The sequence below is a fragment of the Sus scrofa genome, chromosome 13 (genome assembly GCF_054392235.1).
Source record: "Sus scrofa isolate SSC_HxYL_T2T_F1_AM1 chromosome 13, Sscrofa_HxYL_maternal_Yorkshire_Landrace_v2.0, whole genome shotgun sequence".
Lineage (NCBI taxonomy): Eukaryota > Metazoa > Chordata > Mammalia > Artiodactyla > Suidae > Sus > Sus scrofa.
In genome coordinates this window covers 96611970-96627322 of record NC_139395.1, presented here as the reverse complement: position 1 = coordinate 96627322, position 15353 = coordinate 96611970, and the positions used below count along the sequence as shown (strand labels likewise).

The 15353-nt window shown below is 51.2% G+C and overlaps 1 protein-coding gene across 7 annotated transcripts in view; it reads right to left on the bottom strand.

Annotated features, from left to right (window-relative positions):
* SPSB4 (splA/ryanodine receptor domain and SOCS box containing 4) overlaps positions 1-12104 on the bottom strand; it is a 77574-nt gene extending 65470 nt beyond the window's left edge. For 3 of the 7 annotated variants that reach the window (XR_014824037.1, XR_014824036.1, XM_084989873.1), the window contains exon 1: positions 11502-12104. The gene's annotated coding sequence lies outside the window, so the exon portion shown is untranslated. Of the gene's footprint in view, positions 1-7178; positions 7455-8397; positions 8523-11501 lie in introns of all 7 variants that reach the window. The other 4 variants (XR_014824038.1, XM_084989875.1, XR_014824039.1 and 1 more) reach the window with 3 other exon arrangements.
* Between the last annotated feature and the right edge of the window lie 3249 nt (positions 12105-15353).

The following is a 15353-nucleotide window of genomic DNA, read 5'->3' as shown; positions in this document are numbered from 1 at the left end:
ACCTAAATACAGAATGTAAAAAGATGCGACAAACAGGTCATACAAAAAGAAAAACATCTCTTTGAAGAGATGCTCCACCAAGTGCATAATAAAAGAGAAACAAGTTAGAGCTACAACAAAATGCCATTTTTGTCCATCAGATTAGAAAAGATCAAAAAAATTGGATAACTCCTCAGAGAAGCAGACAGGTCATATTGCTAAACTGAAGGTAAGATAGCATAGCCTCAGTGGATGGCAAATTAGGACCCTTTGACCTAGCAATTCCACTTCAGTATTTATTCAGATATATTCTCAAATGTACAGAGCTACACATATACATGTATGCTACACACACACACATAAAACATTACATACATACGTATGTAGCATTGTTTGTAATATCAAAATATTGGGGAAAACCCAAACTGAAAATAGGCTAAATAAATGATGGTAAATCCATACAATGGAATACTGTGCAGCTGGAGAAAAGAACATGCACCAGTGTGGAGGATCTGACAGAGAAATGAAGTCAAACAAACAAGGTGCAGAATAATATTTGTAGTTCTCTACCTTTACTGCAGAACAGGAGGGAGAGGAGGAGGAGTAAAGGGAGTAGGAAGAGGTATTGGAGTAGGAGGATCGTGTCTGTAAGAAAACTGGACAGTCCAGGAGTTCCCATTGTGGCTCAGTGGTTAACGAATCCGACTAGGAACCATGAGGTTGCAGGTTGGATCCCTGGCCTTGCTCAGTGGGTTAAGGATCCGGCGTTGCTGTGAGCTGTGGTGTAGGTCTCAGACATGGCTTGGATCCCGCGTTGCTGTGGCTGTGGTGTAGGCCGGTGGCTACAGCTCTGATTGGACCCCTAGCCTGGGAACTTCCATATGCCGCAGGTGTGGCCCTAGAAAAGACCAAACAAGAAAACTGGACAGTCCAGTTCAGCTTTATAAGACAACTGGCTTTTCTCTACTCACCATAGAGGTTCATACAACCCTCACCCAGCCTTTTCTCAACCAGGTTATGAGAAATAAGAGAATGTGGGAGTGATGCAGGGAGCCGTGCTTGGTGGGGATTCAACCCACCAAAACTAACCCTCATCAGAGCTGTCTTTATGAGTGTGTGCAGGTGCCCAAGGGCATCTGATTGGGAGGAGTTGGGTGGGATCTGCCTCTTTTGTAATTCACTTAAAGACACTATGCTCCCATTCTAACAGCCCAGGAAATGGCGGTTTAGAGAAGAAGCAATCTGACCAAAGCCATGTGGCTAAAAGATGGCACAGCTGGTCCCATCCTGGGTAGCCTGAACCCAGAGTCCCCACTGCATTGGCTGGGCTTTGTCCATTACTAACCTAAACATCTGCACTTGTTCTATGCAGGCACATGACTATGCTTTGCAGGCATGGCAGGCTCAGAGAGGATCCTCAGGGTCCCACAGCCAGTAAGGGGTAGGGCTGTCATGGACCCCAGGGCTGCGATGGGACCAGCCTGTGCTCTCCCATCTTTCTCCACAAAGTTCAGAAACGGGGCCTCTCATGGCACCAACGGTAAGTAGCTCTATGTGGCTCAAATAAGGCATTTCTATGGGAAACTGCTTTATCCTTGTGCACAACCATGCCAACTTTGGAACTGTTAAAGAGACGCCTTGAATGTTTTTGAAAGCAGCAGCCAAGCAGCAGCCCCAGAGGAGACCCACACTTGGTCATGGAGGGCACAGAGCTTTCCTTTCTGGCTTCAAGGCCTCTGCCCCATCAGGGTCATGCAGGGACCTCAAAAGCTGCTCACCCTGGGTGGTGAGGTGGACACACAACAGCCCTTTTGCTGCTCCCCCCAAGACAGGACTCAAGAGTTGAGTGCTGGTCTCCACTACTGGCCATCCACTATGGAAAACTAGTGCCAGCACAATATAACCAACAGCAGGGTTTGAATCCCTTCCTGGCTGCTAGGCCCTGGACAAGGGCTTAACCTCTCTGAGACTCATCTGAAAAGTGCTCCATCTATGTGCTAACCTTGCCTGTCTTTGCAAGGATCAGGGGAGCCCATCTGTAATGTCTGGAATAGCACAGGGCACCTAGGAAGCACCCAGTGAATTTTTTTTTTTTTTTGTCTTTTTAGGGCCACACCCATGGCATATGGAGGTTCCCAGGCTAGGGGTGGAATCAGAGCTGTAGCTGCTGGTCTACACCTCAGCCACAGCAACACAGGATCTGAGCCGTGTCTGCAAACTACATCACAGCTCATGGCAACACCAAATCCCTAACCCACAGAGCAAGGCCAGGGATTGAACCCCATGGGTACTAGGCAGATTCGTTTCCGCTGAGCCACGATGGGAACTCTGCACCCAGTGAATGTTAAGCGCTCCTTTAAACTTGTGTGTCCTCCAACACTGCCATTTCACCACCTGAATGCAGCCTAAAGAAACACCAAGCTGTGCACTAGGATTCAGCTACAGAGGCGAAAGGCAGGGTGGTTCATAGCCACAAAGGGCAGAGATCAATATAAATGCTTACAATAAGGGGCTATGACTTTTGCACGGAAGTCCCCAGCTTCCAGCCTGATCTACTCCACCCAGACCTCCCCTGCACCCAGCTGGGACTTAGTGCCTCTGTGGTCCTCGCCCCAGGGAAGGTCTAACTCCTACGGTCTCCCGCAACTGTGACTGAACTAACAAATGAATAAAAGAGGAGCTAAGTAACTTAATTTTGGTCCCGTGGAGCCTGTTAAAGACAGTGGTCAGGATCAGAATGACCAGATGAAGACAAGGTCAAGGCCAGAGCTGGAAGACAGAAAGCACTTCATGCAGAGTTACAACTCCTGAATTTGGGTCACAGGTGAATCTTCATGTCTTTGTCTGGGCAATTGGGGCTCCCTGTCCTTCCTTCCTCACCTTCCCAGTCCTGCCTTTGAGCCCAACAACCCCAGGAAGCCTGCCTTGATCCCCCCGGGCCACTGAGTGCCTGCACCACATCTCTGTTCCCCTGAGCCAGCCAGGACTTTCTGGTCCACTGACCTGCTTTTTCTACCTTGAGAGTACATGCCTCTGGGGACAGGAAGCTCTCCCCTGGCTTCTTCATTCCACACCCCCAAGCATATATATAAGCACTGAACTTTGAAGGCAGGGCAGAGTACCCACACGGGTGTGGAAAGGAGATGCTGGCTTCCTGCTCTCTCTAGAAGATTTGGCAGGGGAAGGGTCAGGACTGGAGTCAGGAGATGGGGACGTGGGCTGTAGTTCAGCCACAAACACCAACTCTAAGCTGCTGACCCTTGGCTCTATCCAGTCTGCCCCTTCTTAGATACCACTGTGCACCCTTCCTGCTCCCAGTCCTCATTTATTCATTCAACAAACATTCGGTGGATGGCTGCCATGTGCTGGACTCTGTGCTGCTGAGAGCTTGGGACCCACACAATTGTGGTCAAGTCAGCCTCAGCTCCTGCCCTCTCCCTCCAGCCAGAGAGAGTATGTGCTTGTTACCTTCTCCTCTAGTCTCTGCCACAGCACGTGGCACTGGGCCAGGCACAGAGGAGGAGATACAACAGAATCTAACTTCCTGGTAGGAATAATATCATCTCTCAACCCAGCAAGCAGTGGGCATACTGAACGATGCCCAAGGATGCCTCCATCACAGTTCCTCAAACCAAACATAATTTCTTAGGCCATGCTTGGATGGGATGCTTAATGACATTATCTAGAAGGATCTGCCCCAGGGCTTCGGTGATGGCTGAGAAAGAAAACAAAAACTCAAATTGCCCATTGCCCTTCCCAGAACCCTGGCAGGTGTTTTGCAACCCGTTGGGGAAAGGAAGAGACCCAAGCATGGATGTGACACTTCTTAAGAAGGAGTTTGCAAAATGTGACACTCAGTCCTCAGAGTCCCAGGACCTAAAATCCCACTCTCGGAGTCTTATCTGCTGGGCTCACCCAGGCATGGGGTCTGCCAGGAGACATGGCTGCTGCAGGAATTGGTAACAACTGGGTGAAATGCCCTCCCCTCAATGCAGCCTATGGCTCCGGACTTGCTGGGGAAGGGGGTGGGGGCGGATTTCATTCCTTCATTTAACCAGCAGCAAGGATACCTCCCTGGGGATCTGAGGCTACGGGAAGGTGTAAGACCCGATTACTTCCCTCTGGGGAGAGCTCACGCCAAAGGGGTCAGACTCTGTGACAGGTCTGAATAATGACAAGGACTGTAAAAAGCAGCTCAGTTTGATACCAGTTGAGTTCCTATAATAGACTGCATCTTGCTTTCAAATATATAGGACAGTGCTTGTAAAATGCAAAGCGGATCTAATCATGCTCTCTGCTTAAAATCCTCCACAGGCTCTCCACTGCTCTCAGGATAAAGCACAAGCTCCTAACCCTAATCCTCCCCAAATGCTCCATGATGATTTCCTGGCCTATCTCCCTCTGTGAAGCCCTTCACAGCATCCCCACTAACCTGCCTGGATTTTCCCGTAGGCACCACGTAGGTGCACACATGGTATTCTGACCCTCTGTACCCCTTCCCCCTCCCTTGCACACACGTCCCACATACACACACGTGGGTGATTCATTCAGCTTGGGTATCAGTGCCCCTGGGGAGCTCCCCAGCCCGGGTCCTCAGAGACCCTCACCTGTCTCCATCACAGATTTACCCCAAGGGGCTATGATGTCGCCTCAGCTGCCTCCTTCCCACCAGAACCAGGGACAACTCAAGAGCAGCGTCTGGGTCTCTTCTTCAGAGTCCCCAGGACTCTACAGAGCTCTGGCTCAGAAAAAGTGGTGAGTGCACATCTCTGTGTGCACAAGCACAAGCAAAGGAATAAAAGCAACCTGCTGCCTTAGAAAGAGCCTCCAGGGAGTTCCCGTCATGGCTCAGTGGTTAACGAATTTGAGCAGTATCCACGAGGACTCAGGTTTGATCTCTGGCCTGGCCCAGTGGGTAAAGGATCTGCATTGCCGTGAGCTGTGGTGTAGGTCGTGGGCGTGGCTCAGATCCTGTGTTGCTGTGGCTGTGGTATAGGCTGGTAGCTACAGCTCCAATTTGACCCCTGGCCTGGGAACTTCCATATGCCTTGAGTGCAGCCCTAAAAAGCCAAGGAAGGAAGGAAAGAAGGAAGGAAGAAGAGAGCTTCCACCGAGGCATGACAAGGAGGACAGAGCTCCACGAGCTTGGGCAAGTCATTTAACATCTTCGGCCCTCCATTTTCAGCTGTGTGCCATGGTGCCAAATGGCACCTACTTGGACCCAGTTCGACTGGGGTGTTTCGAGGACTTTCTTAGTACAGATGTTAAGTAGAGGGGCTATTCCATTAAAAGACACTCATTCCGAATCAATCTGCCAGTGGTGAATGAGCTGAAGAACCCCTGAGGTCTTTATTTACAGGCATCCATTAGCTTTTCCCTCTATACACACACGGAGCTCATGCACCACCAGGCTGGGCAAGACCTTTCTTCCCAGGAGCTCACAAAGAAAGCCATCTGTCCAGCTCCAGGTGGACCCGTCTCACGCCCAGTCTTCCTGGAGCGTGAATCAATGAGGCTTCCCCGCGCCTCTCCTTCTTGTGAGGTTTCCATGGGAATCCTCCCACGTGTGACTGAGCCAGGAGCCCCCAAGGCAGAAACTCAGGCTGTCAGCCAGCAAGAAGAGCAGGGGGTGGACTGAAAGAGGTTTGCTGGGGGGGTGACCAAACCAGCATGCTCTGCAAGGTCATTTGAAAGAAACACACCTCAGAGGCAGCAAGGCCAGAGGCCCTCCATCCACCTATATTCCTAGAGGGCCGGTCACCACTCCAGCTGCCCTTGTGCTGCAAGCACATGTGGATGGATTCGTAGGACAGCTGGCCTCTGTGAGGCCCAACATGGCTCAGGCTGGAGCAGAGCTGGGAGGAGGGATGGGGGGTGGCTCTCTTCATAAACTTTTATGAAGAAAACACAATAATCTTCATGTCCAGCCCTCATTTATCTCCTCAGCTGAACTTTGCCTACTTGGTATGACTGGCTGTCTGAATACTTTGGAGGCCTGAAGGAAAAGGGAAGTTAATACATGCCTCAGGCTTGGTCTAGGCGGTCATAATAGGACCCTGCTGGGATTTCTGAAGGTCCCTCTCTTAAGCTTGAGATATCTCTGGGAGCATATTTTTTTCTTTCTTTTTGCTTTTTAGGGCCGCACCCATGGCATATGGAGGTTCCCAGGCTAGGTAGGTGTCGAATTGGAGCTACAGATGGCGGCCTCCGCCACAGCCACAGCAACATCAGATCCCAGCCATGTCTGTGGCCTACACCACAGCTCACGGCAATGCCAGATCCTTAACCCACTGAGAAAGGCCAGGGATCAAACCCACAACCTCATGGTTCCTAGTCGGATTTGCTTCCACTGCGCCACAGTGGGAACTCCACTGGGAGCATTCTTGAGATTTGAGGGATACACTGGAGAGGAAGAGAGGATGCTGAAGAAATGGGAAGGCAGGGAGACCCAGAGAGAAAGAGAGAGAGAGATTATAAAATAGCAGGGAGCCACTCTGGCCTCAAGAATCTGTATGACTGGAGTTTCTGTCATGGTTCCATGGTTAACAAATCCGACTAGGAACTATGAGGTTGCAGGTTCGATCCCAGGCCTTGCTCAGTGGGTTAAGGATCCAGCATTGCCATGAGCTGTGGTGTAGGTTGCAGAGGCAGCTCGGATCCCGAGTTGCTGTGGCTGTGACTGTGGCGTATGCCAGCAGCTACAGCTCCAATTCGACCCTTAGCCTGGGAACCTCTACATGCCATGGGAAGAGGCCCAAGAAATGGCCAAAAGACAAAAAAAAAAAAAAAAAAAAAAGGATCTGTATGACTTGCATATCTCACAGATTGTGACTGACTTATGAGACATCTCTGTGGACTCAGCCCACCTCCCTTTCTGGAGAAGGTAGAGCTCCAGGCTCACCCATAAATGACATTTCACAGCACTGAAAGCCAGGTGGGTGACTTGGGAGCTGCTCTGGGCCTCTGCCTCTGTGTATACATGGAGGTGTGGCGCTTGGGGCAATTCCCTGCCACCTCCCAGCTCCAGAGTCCACTTGGCCTGCCTCATAAAAGGGGCACCCCCACTGTTGCTTCTTCCACATCTGCAGCTTCCTCTTGGTCCGCATCTTCTCTTATGACTGGCATTTCCAGCCCTCGGCGGATTCTCCCAAACTGGGTCTCCAGCTCCACTTTCTCTCCCCAGTACCAGACCCACCTACCTGGAAGCCTCTGGCCACTGCAGACTAGGTGCTCCTTCAAATGACCTTGTAAAGCCAGCTGGCCTCTTTCCCTTTGGACACGCCCACCTTGTCTAGATATCAGACATGGGTGGTCAGGGGCCACTGGCATCTCAGAATCCACCTGCCCAGGACTGGAGGCAGCCTCTTTCTTCTCTGCAAACCAGGCTCCTCTCAGCACGCTCCCATTTCGCCCTGGATCCCCCTGTCTCTCGGTCTCCCTCAATGTCTTCAGCTCTTCTTCAGTTCAGACCTTGCCTGGAATACCGAAACAGTTGCACAGTGGGGCTCTCTGACTGTAGTCTGCGCCCCCCAACCCACCCTCTACACCCTCCATGCTGCCACTGGGTAAATCTGACCACCCCGCCCCTACCCTGTCATTCAACTCTGCAGGTGGCTTATCTAGGGAGACACTGCACCCTTAATTTGGCACACAGGAGTCCTCAAGACCCACTGTTGCTTATTTCTCCCATGCCGAATCTCCCAGCATGGCCCACATCGGAACCAATCATAGCAGACTGCCCCCAGTAACCACATCCTGCCCACACCTCCGTGTCCTGGCTGACACTCATTCACTCTCCTCCCATCCCCAAGAGGCGCCAGACACTCTCTGTGGCATGCCCCCATCTCCCTGTGACCTCATCCTGCTCCATCCTGTCTTCTGCACCACATGCTGCATTTCTTGCTGGTGAGGCCAGCACCCCACTGGCCTCTACCTCCGACCAGTGCTGTGTTGGACACCTGCTACCTCTGGCTGCATTAGAAAGCATTGTCCAGCTGAAGGATACATTTCCACTCCATGCCTCTTGTATAGTTTGCATTTTTAACAACAAACTTTTTTTTCCCATAACTAAAGTATACATTTCAAATGCGGATTAACTCAATATGTGACGTAAAAATCACATGCAGTCGACACGGCCCTGGTAAGTTCTTCTGAAGGTCTACAAGTTTCATGATGCTTGATATGGGTCTTCCATCCTATTTCCCAAAGGGCTTGGCACAGACAAATGTTTTTCCTACAGCCTCAGAACAGATTACTATTTCTTGAACTGAGCAGCAGCAGATACACCAGGAGAGACTTATTTAGGGACCATGCTTTATTAAAAATATGTTGCTGTTTTATTTATTTTTTTATTGCTGATCTTTCCTGCCAAGTCTGTATAGTTATGTTCACATAAGTTAAATGCATGCACTTACGTACCTATTTTTTTAAAGGACTATGAGGCAGAGACTTCTGGTAACTTTGCTCCAGGTACCTCCACACCCTCTGATGTTCTACACCGAGTGGCCTGTTCTAGCCAAGGGGCTGCCTGAAACCCTTCATTCCTGTATGGGTAGAGATGGGGCCTTTTAAGAACCAGGTCAGGCAGGTGTAATACCAGGTCAGGCAACCCAGGGAAAATCAAGGAGCCCCAGTATGGTGAGCAGTACTGGGTCTTTTCCAAAAGGGTGGGAAACTGTACTGGCCCAGGTCTTGCCACTTTCTGGGATAGAAGTGAAGCTCCCCAGGTGAGCCCTGTCTAAATGAGGAAAAGGAGCCAATCTTAATGAAAGCCAAAGGAAGAGTTCTCTTGCAGTGCAGCCCATTAAGAATCCAGCATTGTCACTGCTGTGGCTTGGGTTACTGCTGTGGTGCGGGTTGGATCCCTGGCCTAGGAACTTCCATAGGCCTCAGGCAAGGACAGAAAAAAAAAAAAAGGCACGGGGAAAAGTCCTTGAAGTGTTGGAACAAAACCGAAAGGCCAGGGAATGGAGGGTAATGAGAGAAGAAAATGATGAGAAAGGGGTGAAGGGGGCAACAACCTGACCTGGATAGCCTTGGGGGCTCGTGGATTTTACTTCTTGGCAGCCTTGATACGGTGCTAAGACCGGGAGGGATTTGATCTACTTTATATTTTTAAAAGATGTTTCTGCTAAATGGTTATTATTACTTGCTAATCTGATACATGAAAATGGATCTTATTGTGGTTTTTAACTTGTATTTTTCGTACTGAGTAAAGTAGAGCATCTTGTTATATATTGAAGTGTTATTCCAAATTTTGTGTGTGTGTGCGTGTGAACTCTTAATGGTCTGTTTTTGATCATCTTCTGGTTGACTTGAGGATATTTACACATTAAAGAGATGTGCCCTTTGTGACAAGAATGACAGTTCTCTCCCCAATTTGTCATATGTCTTTTGACTGTCCATGGTGATGTCCCTGTAGATTTTCTTTTTGTATAATTGAGTTTATCAGTCTTTGAAACAAAATAGAAATACCTACTGAGGAGGTATATGAATACCATAGCCAGCAAGTTGAATTTTGTTTGTTGTTTAACAAAGATGGCTTAAATTCCTTTTTGGTCCTTTTTTTTTTTTTTTTTTTTTTTTGGTCTTTATAGGGCTGTACCTGCGGCATATGGAGGTTCCCAGGCTAGGGGCCTAATCGGAGCTGTTGCTGCCAGCCTATACCACAGCCACAGAAACACCAGATCGGAGCTGCGTCTGTGACCTACACCACAGCCACAGCAACGCTGGATTCTTAACCCACTAAGCAAGGCCAGGGATCGAACCTGCAACCTCATGGTTCCTAGTCGGATTCGTTTCTGCTGCGCCATGAAGGGAACACCCCCTTTTTGGTACTTTTTAAGGAAATTTTAAAAATGGAATCAATCAGAGGGTATGTATCTGGGAGGATTATGCCCCTGTGTCAAGCATGTTTGTATTATGCTACTTACATGGTATCTTTCTACAAACTCCATTAATCAGCAGCACTTTTTGAAAAATGAAGGTCCGAGGGGATGAGTGGTCCCCTATCAGCCTCAGTGACAGATGCTGCACGATTTGGTCCGAGGACAGAGATACCAAGGCGGGGGAAACAGAAGGAGAGATGGGAAAGCGCCATAGTCTCTACCCGGGTGCAATGACCACATGGAAGTGGCAGGGGAGGGGGAAGCAGCTCCTGGATTCTCCTCTTAATAGCGCTTTCCTCAGGCTCAGGCACGTCTTCCTGATTTATGCTCATTGATTGCAGGGGGGCAGAGGGTGGGTGGAAGCCTAGAGGCTCAGATTCCTAGAGAGGAGAGAACTCCTATCTTCGCCCCCCTCCCCCCCCCAAAAAAAAAAAACTCCCCCAGGAGGAGGATGTGACAGAGGAGGAAACTGAGCCGAGAGAGAGATTAGAGCACTTGCCCAAGGTCACACTGCGGGCTGTGGTGGAGGCGGAATTTGAACTCAAGCCTGACTCCAGCCTGAGAGCTCTCCACCTCCTAGCGCTGGCGGCACAGAAGTGCCCCTCTCTCCCTTCCAGTCCGCAACAGCCCACCAGACCACGCTCCGCCATCCAGGAGGCGGGAGCAGCCACTTCCCCCGCCCCCCAGCCCTGGCTTCTCCCGCCAGGGAGAGGTCCTGGGCTCGGCGTCCCCTCCTGGCTCTGAGCCCGTGGCGCGTCTTGCTCTACCCAAGCGGACACATTTGCCGCGCTCCAGGCTCTGGCCTCCTTCCTCCTTCCCAGACCCCACCCCCCATCCCCTGCCCATGACTCATGGAGCGCGGGACCCCCTCCCTTCTTAAGCATCGCCAAGTTTGTCTCCAAGCAAGACCAGGAACTGGCCCCTAGCAGCGCTCGGACTGGGTGACCAGCCTCACTATCCAGCGTCAAGAGTAGGCGATAACAACAGCCACCACTTCATTAGCGCCTACTTGCGTGCCAGGCGCTGGACTTGCACAGCTCTGAACCCCAACCCCCCAAACCCGGACGAACAGACCCCTGGAAATTACTACCCCCATTACATACACGAGAGATGTGTTGCAGCTCCGGAAAGTTGGATGACACGCGTGGACTCACACAGCTAGTAATAATGCACGCTAACATTTGATGGAGTGTCTCCTATGTGCCAGGCACAGGTCTACGTACATTAAGAGGACCACCCCAAAGATGCTACAAATAGCACTACAAAAAGGGTGCCATTGTCATCCCCATCCTATGGATAAGGAAATCGAGGTTTGGTGCCTTGTCCAAGGTCACCCAGTCAGTGAATCATGGACCCAAACCCAAGCAAGATGACCTAGGGGAGGGGGGTAGTTTTTTGTGCTGTCTCCATTACGCAGAGAAGCAGTGGGTTTCGAACCTAGGGCACCAAAAGCCTGAAGGCTGCGCACAAACGAAACCAGCTTGGACTGCCCCAGCCCGCAGAGAGGAATTCCCGGGGACCTGGACGGGACAGACGCCAGGAGTGCTGGCTGTGGCGAGTGCCGGCCAGCACGAGGTCCGCGCGGCCAGATCTCGGTTCCCGCGCGCCCCTCACCAGAAGATGAAGAATACTCACCATAAAAGAGAGGGCAAGAGTCTGCCCAGGAGGAATCGCCAGCCCTGGCAGGTCCTTGACTCCGGGGAGAGGCGTCTACCGTCGCCCACTCAGGGGCGCTGGAGCTACCCCGAAGATGCCGGTTAGCTCCCCAGGGCCAGGGGCGCGTCGTCACGGCTCGCGCCCAGCAGCAGCGCCCCCTCTGCCTGGCAGGGTGGCCTGGAGTTGGAGCGTTCTTGGGGAAGTTGGCGTTCTGGCGCGGAGGGAGGGCGCGGGAGGTCGAGTGGGAGTGGGGAAGCTCCTTCTGCGCGAATCCCGGAGGTGCGCCAAGGCCCGCTCGCTAGCCGTGCCGAAGCTCCGCGCGGGACCTGGAGGGCGGCGAGTCCCTAGCTCAGGGCGCACGGGCCGCACCTCGGCCGCCGGCCCCCGGCGCGCCCTGCATCTTCCCCCACGCCCGGGGCGCACTCCTTGGCGGTTGGAGCTGGGGCCCGGGCTACGGTGCGCTCATCGCCTTCCCCAGGGGCTGGGCGCCTTTGTGCGCCGGGCGCGCCGGCCTCCGCGGCCAGCTCTGGATGCTGCAGCCGCCGCCGCCTCCCCCTCCTCCTCCGCCGCCGCCCGCTCCCCGCCTTCCCGGCCGGCCCGGAGGCTGCAGCTGAAAGCCGATCCGGCTGAGCTCATCCCTGAAGGCCACTAATCCAATAGCCGCGGAAGGCGCGGCCGCCGGGAACGCCCCTTCCCCCACCATCCCGCGCCCCGGCCCGTCCCAGATCGGGCCGCTGCTGGCGCCGCCACCTTCCCGAGGCCACCAGCTGGCGGGAGAGGGAAGTGGAGCCCGCGCCCGCGTCCCCGGGCCGAGTCGGCGCGGTCGCCATTCGCCCACCAGCTAGCCCGCGCACTCCCTCACTCACGCACTCATTCATGCGCGCGAGTCTCCCCCACCCCATTCATTCAAGCTCTCGGGGAGAGCCAGGGTGGGTGCCCATGAGCCGGAGGAGACACCCACGGTCACTCTGCAGCGATGATGTCTTACCCAACGCAATGTGGGAAATAACAGCTGGGGAAAGAAGATGGTTTAATAACCTTTCCTCGGACACGTGTCTACACTTCATTTTTTAAGGTCAGGCTCCAACTCATCGTCTAACGTCCAATTTCATAGCATTCGCTTCATTGAGTCTTCCCCGCCCACCAGAGGAGCAGAGAGGTGGGTCTTTCTACTCAACCCGATGCTGGTGCTGAAGAGGGCTGCTTCACCACCCATAGGAGCTGAGAGATATGGAAGGGGGCGTGGCCAGAGCAGAGGCCAAGAGGTTGCTTTAGCATCCTTGCTTCTTTGAGGAAATTGAAAGTTACTGGTCTGAATGCTTTTGTCTGTGTTCCCAGAGTTGACTTCAGTTCATTCCACAATCATTCCGTCGGATCCCAGTCCTCTCTATGCCAGGTTCCAAAGAGGGCCTATTAATCAGGGACACCTAAGTAAAGTCAATCCAACCCAGTGAGGGAAATGTTTTGATAGAGGATCTGGATCTCCTTTCTCAGACTAGGAAGGACTATCTGGAAATGCTTCCTAGTGGAAGCGGCCACACGAATTAGCTCCTGGAGGCAGGGAGATGGGACTAGGTACCCATCACAGCACAGATCCTACGAAATAAGATGTAGCTGGAGGGATGGATGGTGGCTAGGAGCCATGTGAAGAGTTTGACATTTCCCCAAGATTAGCTGAGGGTTTTAACAGGGTAATGCTTTATCAGCCTGACATTCTAGAAAGATCTCTCCATCACAGAGTGGATGGATGGAGAAAATAAGCTTGGAAGCAACTGAAATAGCCCAAGCAAAAGATTATACTTCATAAACAAGGGTAGCTGTGATGTGATAGCAAAATGGTGTATTCATCAAGTATTTATTGTACTTATTCTACTGTTTCATCATTGCATGTTTGTATATCTGTCTCCCTTCTAAGGCTGTGAACTCCCTCAGAGGGCAAGTATCCTACTTTATACATCCCCGGATCTCCTATACCCAGCACAGAACAGATGTTGAGTAAATGTTATTTGAACTGACCTGAGTGGCATTTCTGCCCTAACTTCACACTTACTGTATTTTGGGGATCTCCACAGCACTCCTTTCTATCCCCTATCAGGAAGCTCCTAGAGCACCTAGTCTGCAAGGTAGCGAGGCTATGGACATAGGTAGGGGGCAAGAAAAGAAAATGTGAGGAGAAAAGATACAAAAATCAAAGAGGAATTTAAAGAAGATTTTCAGTGGTTGCTCCACCTGGACCCCACCTAATCTGGCTGACAAAGGAAGAGCAGAGGGTGCCCATTACTTACCCTCTTTGTTGGGAAACATCACAACAGCTTCAAGGACAAGATGGGGAGAGAACAATGGCCATAATTTGAGAAAATAACTCTTCTGTCCCTTGGAGCTTCCAGATAGGTTCACCACACTGGCCCTACCTAATGTGCCTCAGGCCCAAAAGAATGGCCATCACAGCCACCAAGTTTCCACACAGGCCCTAAAATACTCCAGCCCCTGGATACCAAGGGAAGCAACTTGTCATTTTGGGAGAAGCCAGAATAGCCTGGCTATTAAAACTCTTCATATTGAGGTGAGCAACCTCTAATCTAGTGATCTCTGTCACTTGGGTGTGAAGTCTTTCCCCTTAGGTGTGGGCTGGCCTCATGGGCTTACTCCTCATCAAGGTAATAATGTAGAAGTGGGGGATGGCTCATCCAAGATTAGGTTATAAAAAGAATGTGGCTTCTGCTGTGATCATCCTTCCCCACTTTGGGATTAGCTCTCTGGGAGAAGCCAGGTGCATGTGCTGAAACAGTCTTGAGGAGAGTCCATGTCTGGAGGCAGAGGCCTGCCAACAACCACGTAAATGAGCCTAGAAGCAGATCCCACCACCTACCCCCAGTTGAGCCTTCATATGAGACTGCAGCCCTGTCTGACACCTTGACTGTGATTTCGTGAGAGACCTTGAATCAAAGTCACTCAACTACACTGTGCCCAGATTCCTGATCACAGAGACTATAAAAGAATAAATGTTTTTTTTTTTTTTGTATGAAGCTGCTATTTGGGGGGGTAATTTGTTGTTCTGTGATAGATAACTCATGCAAGATGTTCCTAACTGTCCAACGGTGAGTCAAAAAATAAACCCTCAAAGAACTAGCCACTCCAAAGAAAGCACAATATTTCATGGGTATGGCCAGGCAGGCTTTAGGTTTAAATTTCAGTTCAGACTCTTTGGATCTTAGCTTTCTCATTGTAAAATGGAGAAGGAAGAATTTTCTGAATATGGTTATGTGTTGTAGTGTGTTACATACATAGTAGGTGCTCAGTCTTTTCCTGCTACTGCTCAGCAGTAGAGGAAGATCTGCAGTATTCTTGGAACTCTTAGACTAAGGTAAAGTCATGCCTGGAGCAAAAGGTCCATTAAGGGGCTGCTACCGCCAAGGGTCCAGAACCACTATATATAATGCAAAGCTGTGAACCTCACCACCTGCCTTTCTCTTCTCCCAACAAGCCTCAGTTTAGAATTTACTTACCAGGTTTCGGCTATTGCAACCCTGGTCTCCTTCTCTGTCTTCTGAAAGTATCAACCATGGTATAATAGAAGTTAAGGAAAATCCCTCAGTTCTGAGAAATTCCGGCACTTGAAGCTTGCTCCGAGGAGGCGCATGGTAGGGAGGAGAGCGGTGGTGTGTGCTGTCTGCACATCTTCCACCCTCCTTCAGAGGAAACCCCCTTTGAGCTGAGCCTACAGTGTGGGATTGCCGGTAAGGGGCCCTCCTCTCTGACCTTGGTCCTCTCTACCACTCAGGTGCCACCATCTCTTTCCCCAGCAGTTGTAGCAGTCTCCTCACTTATGCT